Source organism: Mesoplodon mirus, assembly GCF_964341445.2.
Source record: "Mesoplodon mirus genome assembly, chromosome: 12".
Classification (NCBI taxonomy): domain Eukaryota; kingdom Metazoa; phylum Chordata; class Mammalia; order Artiodactyla; family Ziphiidae; genus Mesoplodon; species Mesoplodon mirus.
In genome coordinates, this window is record NC_138988.1 from 1,811,157 (window position 1) to 1,835,773 (window position 24,617).

The 24,617-nt window shown below is 45.4% G+C and overlaps 1 long non-coding RNA gene across 1 annotated transcript; it reads left to right on the top strand.

Annotated features, from left to right (window-relative positions):
- The first annotated feature begins 100 nt into the window (after positions 1-100).
- On the top strand, positions 101-17,806 carry LOC309813955. Its single transcript, XR_014295560.1, has 2 exons — positions 101-2,351; positions 16,669-17,806. It is a non-coding gene; the product is annotated as an uncharacterized lncRNA (long non-coding RNA).
- The last annotated feature ends 6,811 nt before the right edge of the window (positions 17,807-24,617 follow it).

Here is a 24,617-nt window from a genome sequence, read left to right on the forward strand (position 1 = left end):
ATGTGGCATCTTCCCGGACCAGGGCTCGAACCCGTGTCCCCTGCATTGGCAGGCGGATTCTTAACCACTGTGCCACCAGGGAAGCCCCCAGACCAATGTGTTTTATGAATATATGTGCAAATATTCTCAACAACATATTAGCAAAGCAAATCCAACAACATATAAAAAGAATTATATACCATGATCAAGTGGGCTTTCCCAAGAATAGGAGCTTGGTTTAACATCCAAAAGTCAATTAAAGTAATACACTATAATAATAAAATAAAAATGAAAGAGAAATGAAGATTCCCAGATAAACAAAAATTGAGAGAATTTGTTGCTAGCAGACCTGCATTCCAAGAAATAATAAAGGGAATCGTTCAGGCTAAAATGAAATGACACTAGACAGTAACTCAATTCCAAACGGCGGGGGCGGGGGGAAGAGTACCAATCAAGGTAACTACGTGGGTAAATATAAAAGACAATATAAAGTACTTTTTGTTTGTAGGGTTTTTTTTTTTCTTTCTTTCTTTTTAATTCTGATTTAAAAGACAACTGCATAGAGAATTCCCTGGCGGTCCAGTGGTTAGGACTCAGCGCTTTCACTGCGGGGCCCAGGTTTGATCCCTGGTTAGGAAACTAGGATCTCACAAGCCGAGGGGCACAGCCAAAAAAAAAAAAAAAAAAAAAAAGACTACATAAATCATTAATTACACACATTATGTAGATACAAGTGCAAAGGCCTGATGTTCCTGTTTGCTTTGGTTTGTATTGTCCAGCATGAATGCCACTCATAACATTAAGGACGATATTTGACAATTTCAGTGTTCAACAGAAAAATAGGGTGAGGTTTCCTTCCTTCATTTCTTCCACGACAAGGCAATAATACCTGTGCATTTGCACACCTGGCTTAACAAATCTTGTCTATTTCCCAAAGACAGAAACGGCATCTTCCCTGGGTCCTGGACTCTTGCCCAGGAGTGTGATGAGGATGAGGATGAAAACTCTCAGACTTGCCCTTAACTACACGTGCCGCCATTAAGGTGCTAACTCATCACCTATGTGGGAACTGATATCAGATACAAAGGTTATTTTTGCACTTTAAAGAGAGGTCTCCTGAAACCCTGGAATGCATCCAAACAGCAAGCTACCCTGATGGAATGGGAGGTGGTCTGATTGGTGGATTGAAGCAGGTAGAGCAGGTAGTTATCTAAAGAGTCCTCAAATCACTGTATTTGCACTTATGACATAGAATGTAAGCGCTACGCATCTTGGAAGTGTGAATCCCAAAGACATCTAGGAGCCCTACAAGGGAGGCCAGGCTGCCAGACTCCTGCGACACAGCCAGGGCTGCCTCCGGGGCACTGCCCAACAAGTCAGGTCCCTGAGGGCTGAGAGAGCTGATAGCCAGGTCTACCAGAACACCAGCCACAGATAAGGGACAACTTCTGGGTAGGCCTGGGGATGGTGCTTCCCTGGCCCGTGCCGTCTGCTTCACGGACCCCCTGGACACCCTCGCTGGCCTCGTTCAAATGAGCAGGTATGTTCATGCCACGCCTGCTCCGCGGGGGGCCCTCTGCAGAAGCTTCCTCAGCTCCCGTCATTAATGTCCCCACCCCGTGCACCACGCTGCCCCCACTGTCCTTTATCACTTCAACGCTTCCTGCCCAGGAGGATCCTCCAGGAGACCTGTGCAGACCCCGGGCGGCCCAGAGGCCATCCTGCACGGGGTTGTTAGCACTATGGAGAAGAAACGGACGTTAAGAACCAGGTACTGTCATCCGAAAACTCAGTCCTCGCAATAACCCCCGATTAAGTCATGTTACCCATTTTACAAAAAGGGGGGACGGATCTCCAGGCCATCTTCACCGGGGTTTAGCAGAGTGGGCAAGGAGGGCGCGTGTTCTCACCCGTAAATGGTAACAACAGCACGGGCCTCCCAGGAGGGGGCGAGGTAACAGACCACGCAGACCCTCAACCCACGAGATCCCCGCCCGCAGCCCCGCACCATCGCCGTTGCGCACGCTCGGGTGCCACCCCAAGCCGCGACCCTGCTCGGCGCTCACTGTCAACACCCCACCCCCAGGAGACCCGGAAGCAGAATTCCCCGCAGGTCAAAGCTGGCGGCGCTACTGCGGCGCCGCCGCCAGAGGGCGCTCACGCCACCCTTGTTGGCTCGCGCCTCACGGGTCAAGTCAGCGGCCGGTCCCGGAAATGGAGGGCTTTGCCGTACAAGATGTACAACATGGCGGCTTCCTGTGTGGCGGTACGGCACGCTGAGAGGCTGGCCTGTTTCTGGGACACGCGGGGATTGTAGCAGGCTCCTCGCGAAAGACGGCTCCGGCGGAGTTTCCCGACGTCTTTGTCGTCGGGTAGGTGGCCGAAAGCAAGAGATGGCGGCCCCCACTCTGCGTGGCCGGAAGTAGAGGCAAGCGTGCGGCGTGGCCCGTGGCCCGGCCGCCGGCGCAGGACGCTCGTGGTCTGCCGCGGTGGGGCGGCCTTTGGGGCTCCCGGCCCTTCCCGAGCTCGGCTTTGGGCCGACAGTGCCCCGCGGCCACGTTAGGGGTTCCCTCTCGGCCGTTTAGGGCGGGGCGCCGGTGCCCTCAGCTGCCTCGCGTGGACGCGAAGGCTGGCCTTCTTGCCTTGACCACGAAACCAGGAATAACCAGGTGACATGAGTTAGTCTCTCCTTTCAGAGGAGTGACCTGCGGTCGCTAGAAACCGCAAGACGGTTCCTACAGTAACGTGGACCCAACCCCAGGAGACACTAAGTGAAAAAACCAAAGCGCGCAAAAACGTGTGAGGATGTGCATTGTTGGCGGGTTTTGGGTGTTTTTTAAAAAGGCCCACGAGGGTAGAGATGCCCACGAGCTCGCACAGGCAGAGTTCCAGCCGAAGGGCTGAAACGGGCGGTGAGGAAGGCAGCAGAGATGGGAGGACGGGGACGGGGCGGGGGAAATAAGTTTGGGGATATTTGAGTGTGTGATCTAAACACACAAAGTCTTTTTATGAGGTTATCACATCATAAAGCGAGAAGGCAACGTTAAAAAAAAAGTAGGTTTTTTCAGCTGGAACCACGCTGGTTAATAGATTCATGAGATTGAATTTGTGAGGATAAAATTTTAAAGGTCAGCGCTGTAGTATCAGTACTTGCTGCAAAGGTTTCGAACCGATGAGACGACCTGAGTCTTGAAAGCGAGATTTTTGTTTTTGTTTTTTTTGGGGGGGAGGAGGAGCCGGGCAAACAGAAGGCGCTCAAGACCCGTTTGTTGAATGAATGAATGAATAAATGCCTTTTTGCTACAAGCACACATATTTTCAGTAGGTTCAGTTGCTGGTATATGTTCCTGTGTTTTTAGAGTTAGTACCATGGAACACAATGGCAGCCTTGACTTAGAAACTGAAGCAAGTTCTGCCTTAAAATCATCCCGAAATGTCTTCTTAATGTTTAAAAAATAAAGTAGTAGCAGTTTCAGAACTGGTATTGGTTTTGGGAATCACATATTTCAATGTGAGAGCAACGTCCTCCTTCCTGAAGCGACTGACCATTCTTGAGCTTTCCCAGTGTGCCGGTGCTGGACAAGTGGGCACCCTTGCACGTACCACTCTGGCCTATGGTATACACATAATGCCATAGCTCTGGTGATGGAACTAGATACAGTTAGCCAAGTTCCTAAGCTATGCTAAATGCTCAGGAAAGAGCATTTACCATTTGGGGACAACCCTGAGTTGCTTGATACATTTTTGCCTCTGGGACCTTATAGGGGCTTTAAAAATATGTTAGTTGCCCTATGGATCTTACTTTTATTTTTATCATCTTAGAGGCCATATAATGCAAAGAATTTAGCTCCGTATTGTGTATTGTTGAGTAAGTTACTTAACCTTTCCAGACTTCAATCTCCTCATGAGTAAGACGAGAATCACAAAACCTCTTTCATAGGGTCACCGTGAAAATGATTAGAGACAATGTATGTAAAGCACCTTGTGCAGGGCATACAGCAGGCATTCAGTAGTGGTTTCTAGTTCTGCAGTATTTCAACCTCAGGGTTAAGGAACTAATACTGCACTCAGAAGCAGGAGAATTTCTCCGGAGGGTAAGGAGCAGGCGGCCACAGGGTGACAGTTAACACAGGAAGCCTGCAAGGAGAAGTGGGGGCCAGCAGGTCTGCTGGCTTCAGGGCCCCCGGCTTCCCGTCTCCAGTGGGAGAATGCGGATATGGTCTGCAGGCCGTTTGCGGAGATGCCTCCTTGCTCACAGCCACCTGCACTGTTCAGCTCACAGGCACCTCTTCGGAGTGTCTTCCAGTGCCTTTCAGAGGCATCAGCCTCCGTTTCTGCGGCTCATTGCTCATATTTCATTGCTCATTTAATATGGAACACGTACCACGGATGTTTAAAATTTTTCTTTTAGTTTAATAGTGGCAATGTACACATAATGTAGAACGCAGCATCTTAATATTTTAAGTGTACATTTCAGTGGCGTTAAGTACATTCACACTGTTGAGTAAGCAATCTCCAGAAGTCTTTTCATTTTACAGAAAGATGAAACTCTGTACCCATTAAATAATACCTCTCCATTTTTTCCTCCCCTGAGTCCCTGGCAGTCTGTCTCTGTGAAGTTGACTACTCCAGGGACCTCATATAAGAGGAGTCATAGAGTATATTTCTGTGACGGGCTTATTTCACTGAGCATGATGTCCTTAAGGCTCACCCACTGTAGCGTGTGTCAGAATTTCCTTCCCTCTAAAGGCAGATTAATATTCTCGTGTGTGTCTAGCACTGAAGGGGAGCAGAATACGCCCCCCCCCAAATGTGCCACCTTGTCATGTGAATTATTTTGAGCCAAAGGCTATCAAGACCCAGCAGTTTCAGGAAAAATTTTTACCTCTTCTTTATCAGCCTAGAAGAATTTAAATAGGGGGCCAGCCCCTAAAGAAAGCAGTTACCAGAGATGACTTATTTACGTTAAAGACTAACCTGCGTGGCAGGGCAGACATCTAATCACCAGACATCCGCTCTTCTCAAGTGCTGTGAATGGCCCTCCTCCCCTCTGCAGCCCCAGCTTCTATCCGTTTCCTAGTTCAGGGATGCAAGCCTCAATTGCCTGACTGCCGTTGGGTCTCATTTTTATGGGGCTCCCATACCTATGAAGTTAAATCTGTTTTTCCTCTGTTAATCTGCCTAATGTCAGTTTAACCATTAGACCAGCCAAAGAACCTAGAAGGGCGGAAAGAAAATTTTTCCACCCTGACACCACATTTTGTTTCTTCATCTGTCAGTGGACACCTGGGTTGTGCCTACCTTTTGGCTGTTGTGAATAATGCTGCTGTGAACATGGGTGCATACATATTTTAACATGAAGTAATATCTGATAGGATTATAGAGAGTAGAGTGTGTTTTTATATAGTTGCATTTGACGAAGTAATTCTGAATCCAAAAAAATGCACTATTAAGCTGTTTACAAGGTCATTAGAAGATTTAAAAGACGTAGTTAGTCATTGTGCATCATGGGCCATGACGTGGCCCAGTGATAGGACACAGGTTTAAGGTACTGTGGTGATCGTGGATTCCCTTCTGCCCTGCCAGTGGGTTTGGGGGATTTTGTGGATAATCTTATTTAGAGATGGCATCGAAAACCTAAGGAATAGGTGCACAAAGATAGGAATCAAAGACCTTTAACAAAGGATTGTGAAGTGAAATATTGGATGCCCCTAACTAAGGCCTAATGTATTCATGTGTGAGGTATGGATAATGAGAGTGTTCATCTCAGGGTATGTTTTGGGGACAGTAGAGTCACGTGGATAAAGGGCTCACCTGGCCATTAAAAGGAAGCAGTATATCTGGGTGAAGGGTACACAGGGATTCACAGGGGTTCTTTTTACTACCCTTGCAACTTTTTTGTAAGTTTATATCAAAATAAGTTGAAAAAAACAAAGACATCAAAATAGCATGTAAAGTGAAACACAACTTTGAGGAAAAATTTATGTGCACAAAAAAGACATGATATTTTTATGTTAAAATTGCTAATCGTGGTTATCTCTGGGTGGTAGAATTACATATTTCCCCCTCCCTTGGTGTTTTCTTGAATTTACCAAGTTTTTTTTTTGTTGTCACTGTTATTTTTGTTTTGTGCATGTATCAGTTTAATAACTATAGAGAGAAAAACATTAGTATGTAGTTAAATAAAAATCTGGAGTCTAGTAGTTATCTAATACTTGTCAGTAGAAACGTCTGAGACCTTGCATGAAATTGAGCACCATGCAAATGGCCCCTGGCTTCTATGAAAGACCATAGCATCAGGGCAAGGATGGGGGCCCTGCGACTCCTGGTCTCACTGTTGGGTGGGTCCTTTTTCCAAGGTTGATGACATCACACTTCAGAACCAGATCAGACGCTTAGAATATCAGCAGCTCAAGGTCTGAAAGATGCTCACAGTCATGGAATCCACTTCCCGCTGCTCTGGACCTCTCCCCAGCTTCTCCAGCACCCGGTCTCTGCTTGCACTGCTCAAGGATCAGAGTGCTCCCTGACCAGGGGGCCTGTTCCTTTCTTGGACGGCTCTGACTGTGACAAGGTCTTCCTTATTTGTCGTCCACATCTGACCCCTGCTCTGTTCCTCAGAGACGGTCAGAATGTGTTTGTGCCCCACCCAAGACCAGCAGTGAGGGACTCTGAAGTGTCCACCCTGAAGTCTTAGGACCTATCTTTTTTTTTTTCTTTAAAATTTATCATTTATTTATTTACTTCTGGCTGTGTTGGGTCTTCGTTGCTGTGCGTGGGCTTTCTCTAGTTGTGGCGAGCGGGGGCTACTCTTCGTGGAGGTGTGCAGGCTTCTCACTGCGGTGGCTTCTCTTATTGCGGAGCGCGGGCTCAGTAGTTGTGATGCGCGGGCTTAGTTGCTCTGCGGCATGAGGGATCTTCCCAGACCAGGGCTCGAACCTGTGTCCCCTGCCTTGACAGGTGGATTCTTAACCATTGTGCCACCAGGGAAGTCCCTGACCTGTCCTTTTCTAGCCCAGCTCTTTTCCCCAAGCTCCAGACCCACACCTCCTGCTCTCTCCTGGTTCTCTGTGTTTGTCTATCCCACCGGCACCTCACATTCAACATCTCCAAAGTGTGACTCTTCTTTCCTTTCTCACCCAGGACCCAAGAATAATGCATGTTACTTGTCTCTGCTACAAGTGATGCACAAATTAGGTCTTCATTTTTCTCTTTTGTAAAAGAAGTTTAGATTTCTGCTAGAGTGGCTGCCCCATGGGACCATCAAGGACCCAGACTCCTATCTTTTGATAGAAAACCCAACCCATAGTGCCTTAGCTGAACATAGATTTCCCTTTTCTCATGAAGCAAGAAGTTCTGAGAACTACAGTCGACCCATGAAGCCATCAGAGGCCGAAGCTACTTTTGTCCTTTTGCTCACTCATCCTTACCCTGTGGTTTTCATCCTCATGCTTGTCACCTCAGGGTCACAAGATGACTCCAGGCAGGATGAAGGGGAAGGGAAGACGGCAAAGTATACTCGCCGGCTCAGTCAGCTTTCTTGTTATGAGCTGCTCAGGAAGCCCCACCCAGCAGCTTCCCCCTCATTGCCTGGAGTCCTGTCACCTGGCCACCTCTAGCTGCAGGGCCTGCTGAGAAACAGAGTTCTTTAGCTGGGCCCATTGTTGCCCTGAACAAATCAGGCTTACATTCTAGGAACCAAGGGGAGACTGGACATGTGAGCAGTGGTGTCTGTCACAATAAAGCTTCCTTGGGACCTCCCTGGTGGAGCAGTGGTTAAGAATCCGCCTGCCAGTGCAGGGGACACGGGTTGGAGCCCTGGTCCAGGAAGATCCCACATGTTGCGGAACAACTAAGCCCGTGTGCCACAGCTACTGAGCCTGCGCTCTAGAGCCCACGAGCCACAACTACTGAGCCCGCGTGCCACAACTACTGAAGCCCGTGCGCCTAGAGCCCATGCTCCGCAGCAAGAGAGGCCACCGTGATGAGAAGCCCACGCACCGCAACGAAGAGTAGCCCCCGCTCGCCGCAACTAGAGAAAGCCCGCGCACAGCAACGAAGACCCAACACAGCCATAAATGAATGAATGAATGAATGAATGAACAAGCAAACAAACACTTTAAAAAAAAAGCTTCCTTAAGCAACAGTAACTGTGTTGCCTAACTGCAGGATTTCTCAGAGCCTCTCAAATTCCAGGGAGAGCACCGTGCGTCCACAGAACCTTTTTTACAGTGGTCATGTCTCAGGAATTGTTTCATGGTACATGTTTCAGGAAACACAAAACGAGCCATAGTCTCTCTTTAAATCTTTAAAAGAAAAGTTGGGGACTTCCCTGGCAGTCCAGTGGTTGGGACCCCACACTTTCACTGCCAAGGACATGGGTTTGATCCCTGGTCGGGGAACTAATCCCACAAACCGTGTGGCGCGGCCATAAACAAAAAAGTTACATCTGAATTCAGGATGGATTTGTTAAATGTATCTTTTTTACTATCATGTAGTAAGAGTGGCGGTTTTAATGACTTTGATGGTAAATGCATCATTTCAGTTTCCTAATCTAGAAAGCTTCTGGTCATTTTCAGTATTCCTTTCTCTTTCATGGTACTTAGGTTTCTTCCCTGGAATCTTGCAACAGAATCCTCACCCTTAACGTGTTGAAGTATTTCCTTCTAGTCTTTTTTCTGTGCATGGGTATATGGTTTTGTTTGTTTGTTTGTTTGTTTGGGCTGTGTTGGGTTTTCGTTGCTTCACGCAGGTTTTCTCTAGTTGCAGCGAGCAGGGGCTACTCTTCGCTGTGGTGCGCAGGCTTCTCATTGCAGTGGCTTCTCTTGTTGCGGAGCACAGGCTCTAGGCACGCGAGCTTCAGTAGTTGTGGCACACGGGCTCAGTAGTTGTGGCGCACGGGCTCAGCAGTTGTGGCTTGTAGGCTCTAGAGCGCAGGCTCAGTAGTTGTGGCGCACGGGCTTAGTTGCTCCGCGTCATGTGGGATCTTCTGGGACCAGGGCTCGAACCTGTGTCCCTGCATTGGCAGGCAGATTCTTAACCACTGCACCATCAGGGAAGTCCCGGGTATATGTATTTTTATCAGTAGTTGAAATTATATGCATATATGCAGCAGTAAGAGCAGTGTTTGTTTCCCATTCCCCGTTCTAGGATGAGGAATACACTGAGATGAGTAAGAGAGGGAGGTCTTTGGTCACGGTTGTAGCCTCTTTTGGTTGGCACTCCTCACTACCCCCGAGACACTCCTTTCTCCCGCCGGGGCGCACTGGTGAGAAAGCTCAGAGTTAAGAAATAGATACAGCTGCTGTGACAGAGATGCAGGATAACCGTGACTTTGTTAAGGTGAAAGTGTGTCTCCACATAAAAGTCCAATCTTGGTGGCTCCAGTGGCCAAAGCCTGATGGGTCAAAGTCAGAGTGGTGGTCATGGTCTTGTAGGTGGCAAAAGGATTGCAATGACAAGAAAAAGAAATATGACCCTCCTGTACCTATAGAGTGGGAAAAAGGAAAAGGAAATGGGGACCAGATGCTGCCAGCAAACTGTCCCCGGTGCCCCCTCACACTCAGTGCCAGTTAAAATTATTCAAGTTGGAGAGAATTAAAGACTATGTTCTCTGGTGGAAGAACTCATTAGAATTCAGAGAAGAGTGAAGCCTTTAGAGGAAAAGCAAGAGGAGGAGAGATCAAAGGTGGGTGATGTGAGGGGACGGCAGTGTCGGCAGGAAGCGCGGAAATGGTGGTTGTTGACCATCCCACCGTTGCATCTGCTCCTGTCAGCTCAGAGCAGCGCGACAGCTTCCTTTCACTTGTAGACAAGGTGCTGTGGAAACCGGCCTGCTTGGTCCTGCTCACCCACAGGTGCGTGCCGTGGTAGGTGTGCTGATGGGTGACACGGAGCCCCAGGTCACAGTGGTGAAGGTGGGAAAGGTCCCCCAGCAGACCTACACTGATACTGGGGGGTGGACAGCCGAATCCAGGAGGTTAAGGAGTCTGCAGCGCTTCCTCTCTCTCATCCTGCATATTAAGAGGAGAGGAGTGTGAAGTCGTTCTGTGTGGCCAGCCCAACACAGGTGAGACCTCACCAGCCAAAGCAGTAAGAGTACATCAAACCTCGCCACTTTCTGGAGGGCAGTTGGCTCTGAACTTACTCAGAAGCACCTAGTGATGGGCCAAACTCATCCAGGAATTGTTTCAAGTGGCTGAAGAATATGCACCATCCATCCTCCTCATGGATGAAAGTGATGCCATAGGGACAAGAAGATGTGACTCAAATGCCGGTGGTGAGAGAGAAATTCAGAAAACGAAGTTGGATCTGTTGAACCAGCTGCATGGATTTGATTCAAGGGGAGATGTGAAAGTTATCATGGCCACAAACTGAATAGAAACTTTTGATCTGGCCTTGATGAGACCAGGCCAGGTGAACAAGGGGGTCGAGCTCCTCTGTCTGAGTAAAGAACTGAGGAGCACTATTCATACAACAGAATGAAGCTGGCCGATGATGTAATCCCAGACCACCTGACTGTTGCCGAAGGTGACCTGTCTGGTGCCGACATCAAGGCACTCTATACCAAAGCGAGTCTGGTGACCTTGAGAGGACATAGAATGAAAGTAACAAATGAAGACTTTTTTTAAATCGGAAGAAAATTTTCTTTATAAAAAAGAAGGCAGGGGCTTCCCTGGTGGCGCAGTGGTTAAGAATCTGCCTGCCAATGCAAGGGACATGGGTTCGAGCCCTGGCCTGGGAAGATCCCACATGCCACGGAGCAACTAAGACCGTGCGCCACAACTACTGAGCCTGCGCTCTAGAGCCCACGAGCCACAAGTGCTGAGCCCACGTGCCACAACTACTGAAGCCTGCGCGCCTAGAGCCCATGCTCTGCAGCAAGAGAAGCCACGACATTGAGAAGCCCGCGCACTGCAACGAAGAGTAGCGCCTGCTCACTGCAACTAGGGAAAGCCCGTGCACAGCAACAAAGACCCAACGCAGCCAAAGATAGATAGATAGATAGATAGATAGATAGATAGATAGATAAGGCGGGGACTTCCCTGGCAGACCAGTGGTTAAGACTTCGCCTTCCAGTGCAGGGGGTGCAGGTTCGATCCCTGGTTGGGGAGCTAAGATCCCACATGCCTCATGACCAAAAAACCAAAGCATAAAATAAAAATTGTAACAAATTCAATAAAGGATTTTTTAAAAATGGTCCACATAAAAAAAAAAAAACTTAAAAAAATAGGCACCCCTGAGGGCTCTCTCTCTAGTGAACCATGGTTGCCTTCGAGGAACTGGCTGGGAGTCCTCCTGGGAGGGAAAAGGTTGGGGAGGTTGCCCAGAGGAATCCATGTTCCCATTGATCTTTTTCAGCAAAGCACCCTGGGTGTCTTATCGAGCATGGTGGTCAGGATGCCTGTTGAGCTGCCTTCATCTGTTGGTCACATTCAGTGCTCTCTTTCCAATAAAGTGTGCTCTTCCTCACAAGGAAAAAAGAAGCCCAAGCTTTCTCAACAGCACCGTTTCCCAAAATCACCAGGCACCCAAGTTCCACCTGTCTTGTTGCTTGGTCATCTCTAAGGAGTTGCCATCATCTAAATAGTCTAAAACTGGTTGCCACACATTTGGTTCCAGCCGGTGGAAGGAGGGAGGGATAAAGGGGGTGCACCCTGATTTTAAGGACCTTATGTAGAAAGCTCTCATCCACTGACCACCGCTTAAAGCTTTATTCTGAGCATCCATGTGTTCTTGACCTTTGCCTTCCTAGAGTTTATAGTCTCCTGGGGAACACAAGGAACAATGATAGCAGTGATACATGCTAATAAGAAAACAGACTCGGGGCTGGGGTAGAGATGAAGGTGGTCGGGAGCAACCTCCCTGAGAAGGAGTCGTGCCATCAGGGATCTCCCGGAAGAGGGAGCAGCGAGCACAGATGCCCTGCGGTGGTAATGTGCTCGGCACGTGGGAGGGGCAGCACGGTGTGGCCAGTGCACCTAGAGTTGTGTGAAATCAGAGGAGTGTAAATCACATCAGGTGGAGCCCCGTAGGCGAGGATAAGGTAATCATTCTTAATTTGAGTGAGAGGAAAACCTCTGCAGATTTGTGAGCAGGCATGATGGCACTGACATTTTAAAGATCGCTTTGATTTAACAAGTTACGAACTCTGCATACTGTGGATCCAACACCTAAATGTAAGGGCTAAAACCGTAAAACTGTTAGAACAAAATATAGGGCAAAAGCTTCATGACATGGGGTTTGGCAGTGATTTTATGGATGTGACACGAAAGACGCAGGCAATGACAGAAAAAATCGGACTTCATCAAAATTTAAAATGTTTGTGCATCAAAGAATACAATAAACAGAGTAAAAAGGCAATGTATAGAGTGGGAAAAAATATTTGCAAATCACATATCTGATAAGGAATTAATACCCAGAATATATAAAGAACTACTAAAATTCAGCAGTACCAAACAACCCAATTCAAAAATGGGTTAGAGTTGCACAAAAATATGAATGTATTTAATGCCACTGGTACACTGAAAAATAGTTAATTTTGTTATGAATATTTTACCACAATTTAAAAAATGAATTTTAAATAGAATGCCCAAAGGACTTGAAAAGATATTTCACCAGAGGAGTTATCCAAATGGCCAATAAACGCATGAAAAGATGCTCAACGTCACTGATCATTAAGGAATAGAAATCAAAACCACAATAAGGTAACACTTCACACCCATTAGGAATCATCAAAAAAGCAGAAATTGGAACCCTTATACACTTCTAGTGGGAATGTAAAATGGTGTGGCTGCTGTGGAAAACAGTATGGAGGTTCCTTTAAAGAAAAAAAAAACATAGAATCTCCATATGATCCAGCAATTCCATTTCTGGGCATATTCCCAAAAGAACTGGAAGCAGGTACTCAAACAGGTATTTGTACAACAATGTTCACAACGGTATTTTTTTCTTATATAAATTTATTTTTCTTTTTGGCTGTGTTGGGTCTTCGTTGCTGTGCGCGGGCTTTCTCTAGTTGCGGCGAGCGGGGGCTACTCTTCGTTGCGGTGCGCGGGCTTCTCATTGCGGTGGCTTCTCTTGTGGAGCACAGGCTCTAGGTGCATGGGCTTCAGTAGTTGTGGCTCGTGGGCTCTAGAGCGCAGGCTCAGTAGTTGTGGCTTGTGGGCTCTAGAGCACAGGGTCAATAGTTGTGGCGCATGGGCTCTAGAGCACAGGCTCAGTAGTTGTGGCTTGCGGGCTCTAGAGCACAGGCTCAGTAGTTGTGGCTCATGGGCTCAGTTGCTCCGCGGCATGTGGGATCTTCCCGGACCAGGGCTCGAACCTGTGTCCCCTGCATTGGCAGGAGGATTCTAACCACTGCTCCACCAGGGAAGCCCCACACAGCAGTATTATTCACAGTAGCCAAAAGGTGGAAACACTGCAAATATCCTTCAGTGGACAATGAATGGAAAACAAAATGCTGCCTATCCATACCTACAATTGAATATTATTCATCTGTAAAAAGCAAGGAAATTCTGACATACTCTACAACATAGATGAACTTTGAGGAAATTACGTTAAGTGAAGTAAGCCAAAAGGACAAAAGACAAATATTGTGTGACGCCATTTTGTATGAGATCTCTAGAGTAGCCTTAGAGATGGAAGTAAGAGCAGTGGCCCCAGGGACTGGGGGTGGGGGCGGGGATTGAGGAGTTTGTGTTTAATGGGGACAGTTTCAGTGCAGGATGATGAAGAAGTTATGCAACGGATGGTGGCAATGGTCGCACGACAGTGAGAATGTACTTAATATCACTGACCTGTGCACTTAGAAATGGTTAAGATGGCCTTTTTATGTATATTTTACCACTATAAAAATTTAGTTTAATTTTTTAAATTTAAATCTGCTTACTCAAATTACCATATGGTCATTTAAAAAATTGGAAGAACTTTGACATACTGTTAAGTAAAAGAAGTTGAATGCAAGGAAAATCAACGGCTGCCCAAGAAAGGAGATGTAACCATAGTACACTGCTTGGTCGTGCAGGTAATATTTCTATCGTGCTAATCATATGAGCAATATTTGTTGAGAGAGTCCACCTGTCAACTCAGCAAGGAAGACAATTATGGTTACAGAACAACATGACACATTATCAGTTTGGCCGTGTAAAGTTATAGTTAACAGAAGTAGACAGGTGGCAGGGTGAGGGAAGGAAAAGGTACAGAGCTGGAGCTCAGATACGGCCGGAGTGGAAATTAAAGGACTACAATTAGTAATGAAAACCCTTGGAAACAGTGGAGGAGGGTGTAAGTGAATTAAATCCTCACGCAAAGCAGGAAGTCAATGTACCATTCATATACCCACAAATAGTAGGATAAGTGTGTTATTTAGAGCTATAGGGGTAAGCACCAGCAAAACAAACAGTTAAGAGTGACTGCTCTGAGGAGCAGCCTTGGGGTCAGGAAGGGATGGAGTAGTTGGCTTTTATTTAAGCCCTTCAGTACTATTAATGTTTAACCATATGCGTATATTGCTTTGATTAAAAAAAAACTTTAAAAACTATTTTAAAAATCAAATTGTAGGGTAACATGTAATCTCTGACCCTGTTTTAAAAAAGAGACTAGGGCTTCCCTGGTGGCGCAGTGGTTGAGAGTCTGCCTGCCGATGCAGGGGACACGGGTTCGTGCCCCGGTCCGGGAAGATCCCACATGCCGCGGAGCAGCTGGGCCCGTGAGCCATGGCCGCTGAGCCTGCGCGTCCGGAGCCTGTGCTCCGCAACGGGAGAGGCCACAACAGTGAGAGGCCCGCATACCGCAAAAAATAAAATAAAATAAAATAAAATAAAATAAAATAAAAATAAAAAAGAGACTAAACCCCAGCAAACCATGCATCTGTGTACAGATGATTCTCTGAGCCCAGAGGCATACGTGAAAGATTGTGCTTGTGTCTGGGAGGTTACAGCAAAGGGTGTGGGCAAAACCTTCACCTGTCCTCCATGATCTGTTTGCTGACGTGACCATGGATTATTTACGGAAATGTTTTGCCTTTATCATTTTTTCTCTCTGTAAATCACTTGAGAGTGAATTGAAAATATCTTTGTGTTTAACCTCTAACTTCAGGGTTTATTTCCTAAATTCAGAGGCATTCTGGTACAAAACCAGAGTACAACTATCAAAATCTGGAAATTCAGCATTGATACAATCCTGTTATCTAATTTACAGCCCGTATTCAGGTTCTTCCATTGTCCCAATAATGCCCTCTTTATGGTGGTGGTGGTGTTTTCCTGGTCTAAGATCCATTACAGGACAATGCATTGCATTTTGTTTTCATGTTCCTTAAGTCTCTTGATCTGGAATAGTTTCTTAGCCTTTCTTTGTCTTTTCGACCTTGAGGTTTTTTAAGAGCATAGGCCAGTTATTTTGTAGACTGTCCCTCAGTTTGGGTCTGCCTGATGTTTCCTTCTTATTACATCCAGGCTTTGCATTTTTGACAGAAATACTATATGTGATATTGGGTCCGTCTCCGTTCATCTTGTCAAGAGGTCCATGGCATTGCTTTATGCCCATGTTGCCAATGTTAAAAGAGATGATTTGGTTACAGTGGCAGTCCACCAGTCTTTCTCTTTCTGACTTACTTCACCTAGTATGATAATCTCTAGTTGCATCCATGTTGCTGCAAATGGCATTATTCTGTTCTTTTTGATGGCTGAGTAGTATTCCATTGTCTGTATGTACTACATCATTTATTTATTTATTTATTTATTTGGCTGTGCTGCGTGGCATGTGAGATCTTAGTTCCCCAACCAGGGATTGAACCCATGCCCCCTGCAGTGGAAGTGCAGAGTCTTAACCACTGGACTGCCAGGGGAGTCCCGACCACATCTTTATTCATTCATCTGTCCGTGGGCATTTAGGTTGTTTATAAATTTTATTTTTTTAATAGGTTATTTATTTTTATTTATTTTTAAAATTATATTTATTTTATTTTTTTGCACCTGGACAGGGACTTGAACACTGGGCCCTCAGATTAAAAGTCTGATGCTCTAGGAGACTTCCCTGGTGGTCCAGTGGCTAAGACTTCATGCTCCCAATGCAGGGGGCCCAGGTTCAATCCCTTGTCAGGGAACTAGATCCCACATACTGAAACTAAGAGCTCACATGCCACAACTAAAAAAGAAGATCCCACACTTAGCAACAAAGATCCCACGTGCTGCAACTAAGACCCAGCACATCCAAATAAATAAATAAATATTCAAAAAAAAAAAGTCTGATGCTCTAGGGGAGTTCCCTGGTGGTCCAGTGGTTAGGACTTGGTGCTTTCACTGCCATGGCCCCAGATTCAGTCCCTGGTGCGGGAACTAAGATCGCACAAGCCACGTGGCTGGCCAATTAAAAAAAAAAAGTCTGTTGCCCTACCGACTGAGCTACCCAGGCATTCTCCCAACGTGTATTTTTAAGCTAGGCTGAAATGACAAGGAAGCACTTTAGAAGAGGGTTTGGTAAAGGCCAGCGTCTGGAACCCACTGTCCTTCCTGCTCACCTGGTTCCCCAGGCCCCTCGGTCATCACTTGCCATCACTCCTCCTCTATCCCATCCATTTCTGCCCTGGATATCTTCAGAGGCAGTGCGGGCCCTGTGCCCAGTTCTTCAAACCTGAGGCCTAGGAGATGCTAAGGCAGTGGTTCTCAAACTGTTGTCTTTTGTTTTTAGGTCACACCATGCGGCTTTAGTTCCCCCAATAGGGATCGAAGCCAGGCCCCCTGCAGTGGAAGCACAGAGTCCTAACCACTGGACCACCAAGGAATTCCCCCTCAAACTGTTTTTAGAATGTAAAACAGATGAAGTGGAAGTTGTTTGGGCTGCAGAAGAGCAGTGAGCTGCAGCCGTGCCCAGAAGACCTTCGCCTTCCTTGTTGGTTGGCTTCTGAGGCCCCCAGCTTGTGCCCTGGGACAGCATTGGAGCCTCGGGCACAGGACGCACACCGACGGCCACTGGCCCCTCAGGAGGGCTGGCTAGAACAGCTCTGACCCTGAGACCTGGGCCACACGAATCATCGGCTTTTGAGAAGGGACTCTCAGCCTGTGCCCAGGCAGCATCCCAACCCCCCAACACCATGCCAGCTGCACTTTCTCGTTTGTTTTCCTGGCATATCAACTTCAGCCCAGAGAGGAGGCCAAGAAGAAGCATGAGAGACCCAGTGAGGGCACCCCCCCCCTGCCCTGAACCAGAAGGCAGCTGCTTCCTTCCAGCCTGCACCCTGGAGGAGGCAGCCTGCTCGGATGTCCAGGCCACACCTCCTGAGCTCTCCCTGCAGCACACCAGCCCCATCAGAGGGGAGCTGGGAACCTGGTGGATGACCACAGTCGCCAGGAGGAAGTGGACTGGAAGAGTTCTTCACTTCTCCAAAGTTATGCTTACTGGTGGCTTTCGGAGTCTGTATAAGGTGGGGGTGGGAGTGGGGTGAAGACCATACCAGCCAAGAATGAATCCCAACTTTGTTACTGACCACTAGCAGCCATGTGACGCTGACAGGTCATTTCAATTTTCTGATCCTCACTCTCCATTCTAAAGTGGAGGCAAAAATTAAGCAACTCCTACTGTTGTCACAGGGACCAAATGTCATCTGGTAGTGGGGTTTCCAAATCTTAGGAATTGGCATGCCACCTGCATGATTTTGGCCATATCTTCATGCCAGTTTTACTATTACTTACCTAATTCTCCCCCCAGTTGGCTTGCCTTTTAAACATGTCCTGAAGAAATACTGCTCATGAAATTGGGTTTGTTTCACATGTTATATTTTCCTACTCTACCTTAAAATAAGTAGACAATGATTAAAATTTAAAATGTTGGGGGCTTCCCTGGTGGCGCAGTGGTTGAGAGTCCGTCTGCCGATGCAGGGGACACGGGTTCATGACCCGGTCTGGGAAGATCCCACATGCCGTGGATCGGCTGGGCCCATGAGCCATGGCCGCTGAGCCTGTGCGTCTGGAGCCTGTGCTCCGCAACGGGAGAGGCCACAACAGTGAGAGGCCCGTGTACCGCAAAAAAAAAAAAAAAAAAGAATAATGGTGAATACTACAGATTCAATGCAATGCCTTTCAAATTACCAATGGCATTTTTTACAGAACTAGAACAAAAAATCTTAAAATTTTTACGGAGACACAAAAGACCCCGAATAGCCAAAGCAGTCTTGAGGGAAAAATACGGAGCTGGAGGAATCAGACTCCCTGACTTCAGACTATACTACAAAGCTACAGTAATCAAGACAATATGGTCCTGCTGCAAAAACAGAAATATAGATCAGTGGAACAGGATAGAAAGCTCAGAGATAAACCCACACACCTATGGTCAACTAATCTATGACAAAGGAGGCAAGGATATACAACGGAGAAAAGACAATCTCTTCAATAAGTGGTGCTGGGAAAACTGGACAGCTACATGTAAAAGAATGAAATTAGAACACTCCCTAACTCCATATACAAAAATAAACTCAGAATGCTTAGAGACCTAAATGTAAGACTGGACACGATAAAACTCTTAGAGGAAAACATAGGAAGAACACTCTTTGACATAAATGACAGCAAGATCTTTTTTGATCCACCTCCTAGAGTAATGGAAATAAAAACAAAAATAAACAAATGGGACCTAATGAAACTTAAAAGCTTTTGCACAGCAAAGGAAACTACAAACAAACGAAAAGACAACCCTCAGAATGGGAGAAAATATTTACAAACAAATCAACGGACAAAGGATTAATCTCCAAAATATATAAACAGCTCATGCAGCTCAATCTTAAAAAAAAAGATAACCCAATTAAAAAATGGGCAGAAGACCTGAGTAGACATTTCTCCAAAGAAGACATACAGATGGCCAAGAAGCACATGAAAAGCTGCTCAACATCACTAATTATTAGAGAAATGCAAATCAAAACTACAGTGAGATGTATCACCTCACACCAGTTAGAATGGACATCATCAGAAAATCTACAAACAACAAATGCTGGAGAGGGTGTGGAGAAAAGGGAACCCTCTTGTACTGTTGGTGGCAATGTAAATTGATACAGCCACTATGGAGAACCGTATGTAGGTTCCTTAGAAAACTGAAAATAGAATTACCATATGACCCAGCAATCCCACTACTGGGCATATATCCAGAGAAAACCATAATTCAAAACGACACGTGGGGCTTCCCTGGTGGCTCAGTGGTTGAGAATCTGCCTGCCAATACAGGGGAAAGGGTTCGAGCCCTGGTCTGGGAAGATCCCACATGCCGCGGAGCAACTAAGCCCGTGTGCCACAACTACTGAGCCTGCGCGTCTGGAGCTTGTGCTCCGCAACAAGAGAGGCTGCGACAATGAGAGACCCGCGCACTGCAATGAAGAGTGGTTCCCGCTCGCTGCAACTGGAGAAAGCCCTCGCACAGAAACGAGGACTCAACACAGCCAAAAATAAATAAATAAAAAAATTAAAAAAACCCAACATACTGAAAAAAAAAAAAAAAAAAGGACACATGCACCCCAGTGTTCATTGCAGCACTATTTACAATAAATAGCCAGGTCATGGAAGCAGCCTAAATGCCCATCGACAGACGAATGGACAAAGAAGATGTGGTACATATATACAGTAGGATATTACTCAGCCATAAAAAAGAACAAAATTGGGTCATTTGTAGAGACTTGGATGGATCTAGAGACTGTCATACAGAGTGAAGAGACTGTCATACAGAGTGAAGTAAGTCAGAAAGAGAAAAACAAATATCGTATATTAACGCGTATATGTGGAACCTAGAAAAACGGTACAGATGAACTGGTTTGCAGGGCAGAAATAGAGGCACAGATGTAGAGAACAAACGTATGGACACCCAGGGGGGAAAGTGGTGGGGGGGGAGGGTGGTAGGATGAATTGGAAGATTGGGGTTGACATGTATACACTGATATGTATAAAATGGGTAACTAATAAGAACCTGCTGGGCTTCCCTTGTGGCGCAGTGGTTGAGAGTCCGCCTGCCGATGCAGGGGACACTGGTTCGTGCCCCGGTCCGGGAAGATCCCAGTCGCTGCGGAGCGACTGGGCCCGTGAGCCATGGCCACTGAGCCTGCGCATCCGGAGCCTGTGCTCCGCAACGGGAGAGGCCACAACAGTGAGAGGCCTACGTACTGCAAAAAAAAAAAAAAAAAAAAAACCTGCTGTATAAAAAAATAAATAAAATTCAAAAAAAAAAAAAAGAATAAGGGTGAACAGTGAGTGTTATGACATTTTAGCTTGCCCTAGACTCATCCTCTGTTCTCCAGGTCCACAGTAGCCTTTAGAAATAACAGCCTGCATTTCTGGTGCCGCATGGCAGCTACCAGAGGAAGAAGAATGGAACTAGAACTCTTTAAAGACACATTCTCAAATGGATGCCATTATTTGGTCAGTCTGGTGGTTCCCTGGAAGCCCTCAGTTGCAAGGCTGCCTTGGAGCTCACTCAGTGTGAAAGTCTTCTCTCTAGGGGACATTTTTAAAAAAACAATTACAGGCAACTTTTTAAACTATGTGATTGTTAGAGGCAGCAGATAAGAGTTGGGTCAAACAGTAGACCTGGAAAAAAAAAAAAAGTTTAGGGAATAGAGTTCCATAAGGGCTTTGGAAGCTTTGACGCATTACGGGAAGTCTGGGTGGTCGTGCACACATGTGGGTCTGTGTGCCCAGGGATGTGCACTTGCTCAGAAAAGAACTGAGAAAGCCCTAAACTCTCACCTTAGTTGACCTTGAAGCATTGCCCACTCAGGAAATTAAGTCTAAGATGGAGTTGTAAACTGCCTGTCTGCACCCTGAAAGCCTGTCCTAGCCACACTCACAGCCCCTTGGCAAAGAATGGGAGATTTATTTGTTCCAGGCATTTAAAGAAATCTCTGTCCTATCATTAGCTGAGCATTAACTTAATGGAAACTTCAGTGACCTTATGTGACAAAGAATACAGACACTATAGAATTAGTTCAGGGTAGTTACTTAACAACTACTACGACAAGCAGTAATGACAACAGACCTTGGGGACGGAGAAAATCTTACTTCTAGAGCTGTACATTCAATTATTTAAAATGTCCAGTTTTCACCAAAAATTATGAGAACACTTCCCAACTCATTTTCTGAAGTCAGAATTACCCTGACACCAAAACCAGACAAAGACATCACAAGAAAAGAAAACTACTGGCCAGTATGTTTTGTGATCGTAGATACAGAAGTGCTGAACAAAATACTAGCAAACTGAATCCAGTAGCATATAAAAAGGATTATACACCATGACCAACTGGGATTTATCTGAGGATGCAAAGCTGGTTGAACATATGAAAATCAATTAACGTAATATACCATATTAATTGAACAAAATGGGAAAAAAACACATGAGCATCTCAGTAGATGTAGAAAAAGCATTTGACAAAATGCAATACTCTATGATTTTTAAAAAGCACTTAACAAAATAAGAACAGAAGAGCACTTCCTCAAATGGATAAGGGGCATCTAAGAAAAATCCATGGCTAACATCATTTAATGGTGAAAGAATAAGTTTTCCCTGAGATTAGGAATAAGACAAGGATGTCTGCTTTCATTACTTCCTCTCAGCATTGTTCTGGAAGTTCTTGCCAGGGCATTTAGGCAAGAAAATGACATAAAAGGCCTTCAGATTGGAAAGAAAGATGACACGATCTTACGTATAGAAACTCTTAAGGAATACATACACACACACACAACACACAGTGCTAATAAACAAGCTTAGCAAGGTTACTAGATACAAGATAAATATACAAAAAAGTTCTGTATCTGTGCACTAGCAATGAAGAATCTGAAAATGAAATTAAGAAAATTCCATTTGTAATAGATGGAAAAGGATACAATACTTAGGAATAAATTTAACAAAAATGCAAGATTTATACACTGAAAAGTTCAAGGCATTGTTGAAAGAAATTAAAGAAGATCTAAATAAATGGAAACACACCTTGCATTCATAGATTGGAAGACATAATATTGTGAAGATAGTAATCCACTCCAAACTGATCTATAGATACAATGCAATTTGTATCAAAACCCAACTGCCTTTTTTTTTTTTTTTTTTTTTTTTTTGGCAGACACTGACAAGCTGATCCTAATCTCTGGAAATGCAGGGGACCCAGAATAGTCAAAACAACCTTGGAAAATAAGGACAAAGTTGGAGGACCTCACACTCCCCAATTTCAGAACTACTGCATAGTAACAGTAATCCAGACAATGTGGTACTGGCATCAGGATAGACATGTGGATTAATGGAACAGATTAGAGAGTCCAGAAATAAACCCATACATCTACAGGCAATTGATTTCACTTAGGGTGACAAGCTCATTTAATGGGATCAGAATATTCTCTTCAACAAATGGTACTGGGACCACTGCAAAAGAATGAAGTTGGATCTCTAACGATACCATATACAGAAGTTAATTCAAATTGATCAAAGGCCCAAATGTAACCGCTAAAACTGTAAAACTTTTAGAAGAAAATGTGGGAATTCCCTGGCAGTCCAGTGGTTGGGGCTCCACGCTTTCACTGCTGAGGGCCCAGGTTCAGTCCCTGGTCGGGTGGCTGGGATCCTGCAAGCTTCGCGGCCAAGAAAACAAGAAAACGTAGATGTCAGTATTTACAACCTTAGAGTACACAATGGTTTCTTAGCTGTGACATCTAAACCGCCAGCAACCAAGGAAAACAATTAACGGGACTTCATCAAATTTTAAAACTTTCATGTGTCAAAAAACACTGTCAAGAAAGTGAAAAAATCCACAGAATGGAAGAAAATATTAGCAAATCATATATCTGCTAAGGATGTATTACCCAGAATATATAAAAAAACACAATAATAAGACAACCCAATTGAAAAATGGACAAAGGATTTGAATGGGCGTTTCTCCAGAGAAGGTATACAAAAGTTCAATAAGCACATGAAAATATATAAACTTCATTAGTCACTAGGAAAACGCAAGTCAAGTCCACAATGAGAAACTACTTCACACCCATAGGATGAGTACAGGAAAAGAAACATGGGCAATGACAAGTGTTGTCCAGGATATCAGGAAATCAGAACTCTCATACACTGCTGATGGGCATGTAAAATGATGCAGCAGCTTTGGAAAGTACTTTGGCAGTTCCTCAAAAAATTATACGTAGAGTTACTGTATGACCAGCCAGGTTTATACCCAAGAGAGTTGAAAACATAGGTTCACAAAAATGTGTACATGAGTATTAATAGCAGTGTGATTCCTAATAGCCAAAAAAGAGAACAAATATCCATCAACTGATGAATGGATAAACAAAATGTGTCTCTCCATACAGTGGAATCTTTCTTGGCCACAGAGAGGAATGAGCACTGACGACACACTACAACACGGAAGAACTTTGAAAACATTATTGCCCAGAAGCCAAAACACAAGGCCACATATATATGCAACTCATATGTATCCATATATGTAATATCCAGATACTGCATATATGCATTTATATGCAGTATTCAGAATAGGCAAATCCATAGAGACAGAAAGTAGATCACTGGTCTCCGGGGCTGGGAAAGAGGGAATGGGGAGTGGCTACACACGGCATGGAGTTTCTTTATGGGCTGAAAATGCCCTGGAGTAAGTGGTGCTATTTCCACAACCCTGTGAATATACTAAAAACCACTGAGTTGTACACTTTAAAATTGGTGAATGGTAAGTTTTGTGGAATATGAACTATATCTCAAATAAACAAAAAACAAGTAGGTTACAAAATAATGTTTCATATAAGTGGTACGAAGGCAGCCTCTAAAATGCCCCCCAGTGATTTTCATCCCTTTGTGTAACCCTTGGTCTTTGGTGCGGGCCAGATTTAGGGACTCACTTGTAGCAAACAACACAGCAGAAGTGGTGGAATGTCGCTTTTGATACTAAGTTCTAAAAAGAGGGAGCTTCTCCATCACCCTCTCACACGCAGCCCTCGCTCCTGGGAAGTGGCTCCAGGCTCTGAGCGGCTCTGTGGAGCTCCCGGGTGGGGAGGAACTGCTTGCTGTCTCAGACAAGCCAGTGCAGACCTACGCCTGCCAACAGCCGCGAGAGTCAGCATCCAGGTGGGTCCTTCCCCCGTCAAGCCTCGAGGTGACAGTAGCTTCAGCCAGCACGTCAGCTGCAGCCACATACACGCAGCCAAGTTACCCCTGGATTCCCGACCCTCAGAAACCATGAGATAATAAAGGCTTGTCGTTTTCAGCTGCTAAGTTTTACGGTGATTTTGATATTTTCTGAAGGTAACTACTGCAGTGTGTTATATCAAACATAGACAAGAGACACAAATGATGTGTACCACATATTGTTTTACCAGTTGTCTCTAGGTGGGATGATTGTTGGTTCCTCATTTTCCTATTCACAGATGCCTGATTTTTCTAAAATGTTCAGTAATGAACATATGTTGTTTACATAATCAGAGAGAAAGTGCAAGTGATAGCTGATTTTAGGATGCTTAGGAACCATTTGGTAACATAAGTGCATTTGGTATAACAGGTAAAATAGGCAGTATAAAAATGGTCCATAGGGAATTTCCTGGCAGTCCAGTGGTTAGAACTCCGTGCTCTCATTGCCAGCGGCCTGGGTTCCATCCCTGATCGGGGAACTAAAATCTCACAAGCCA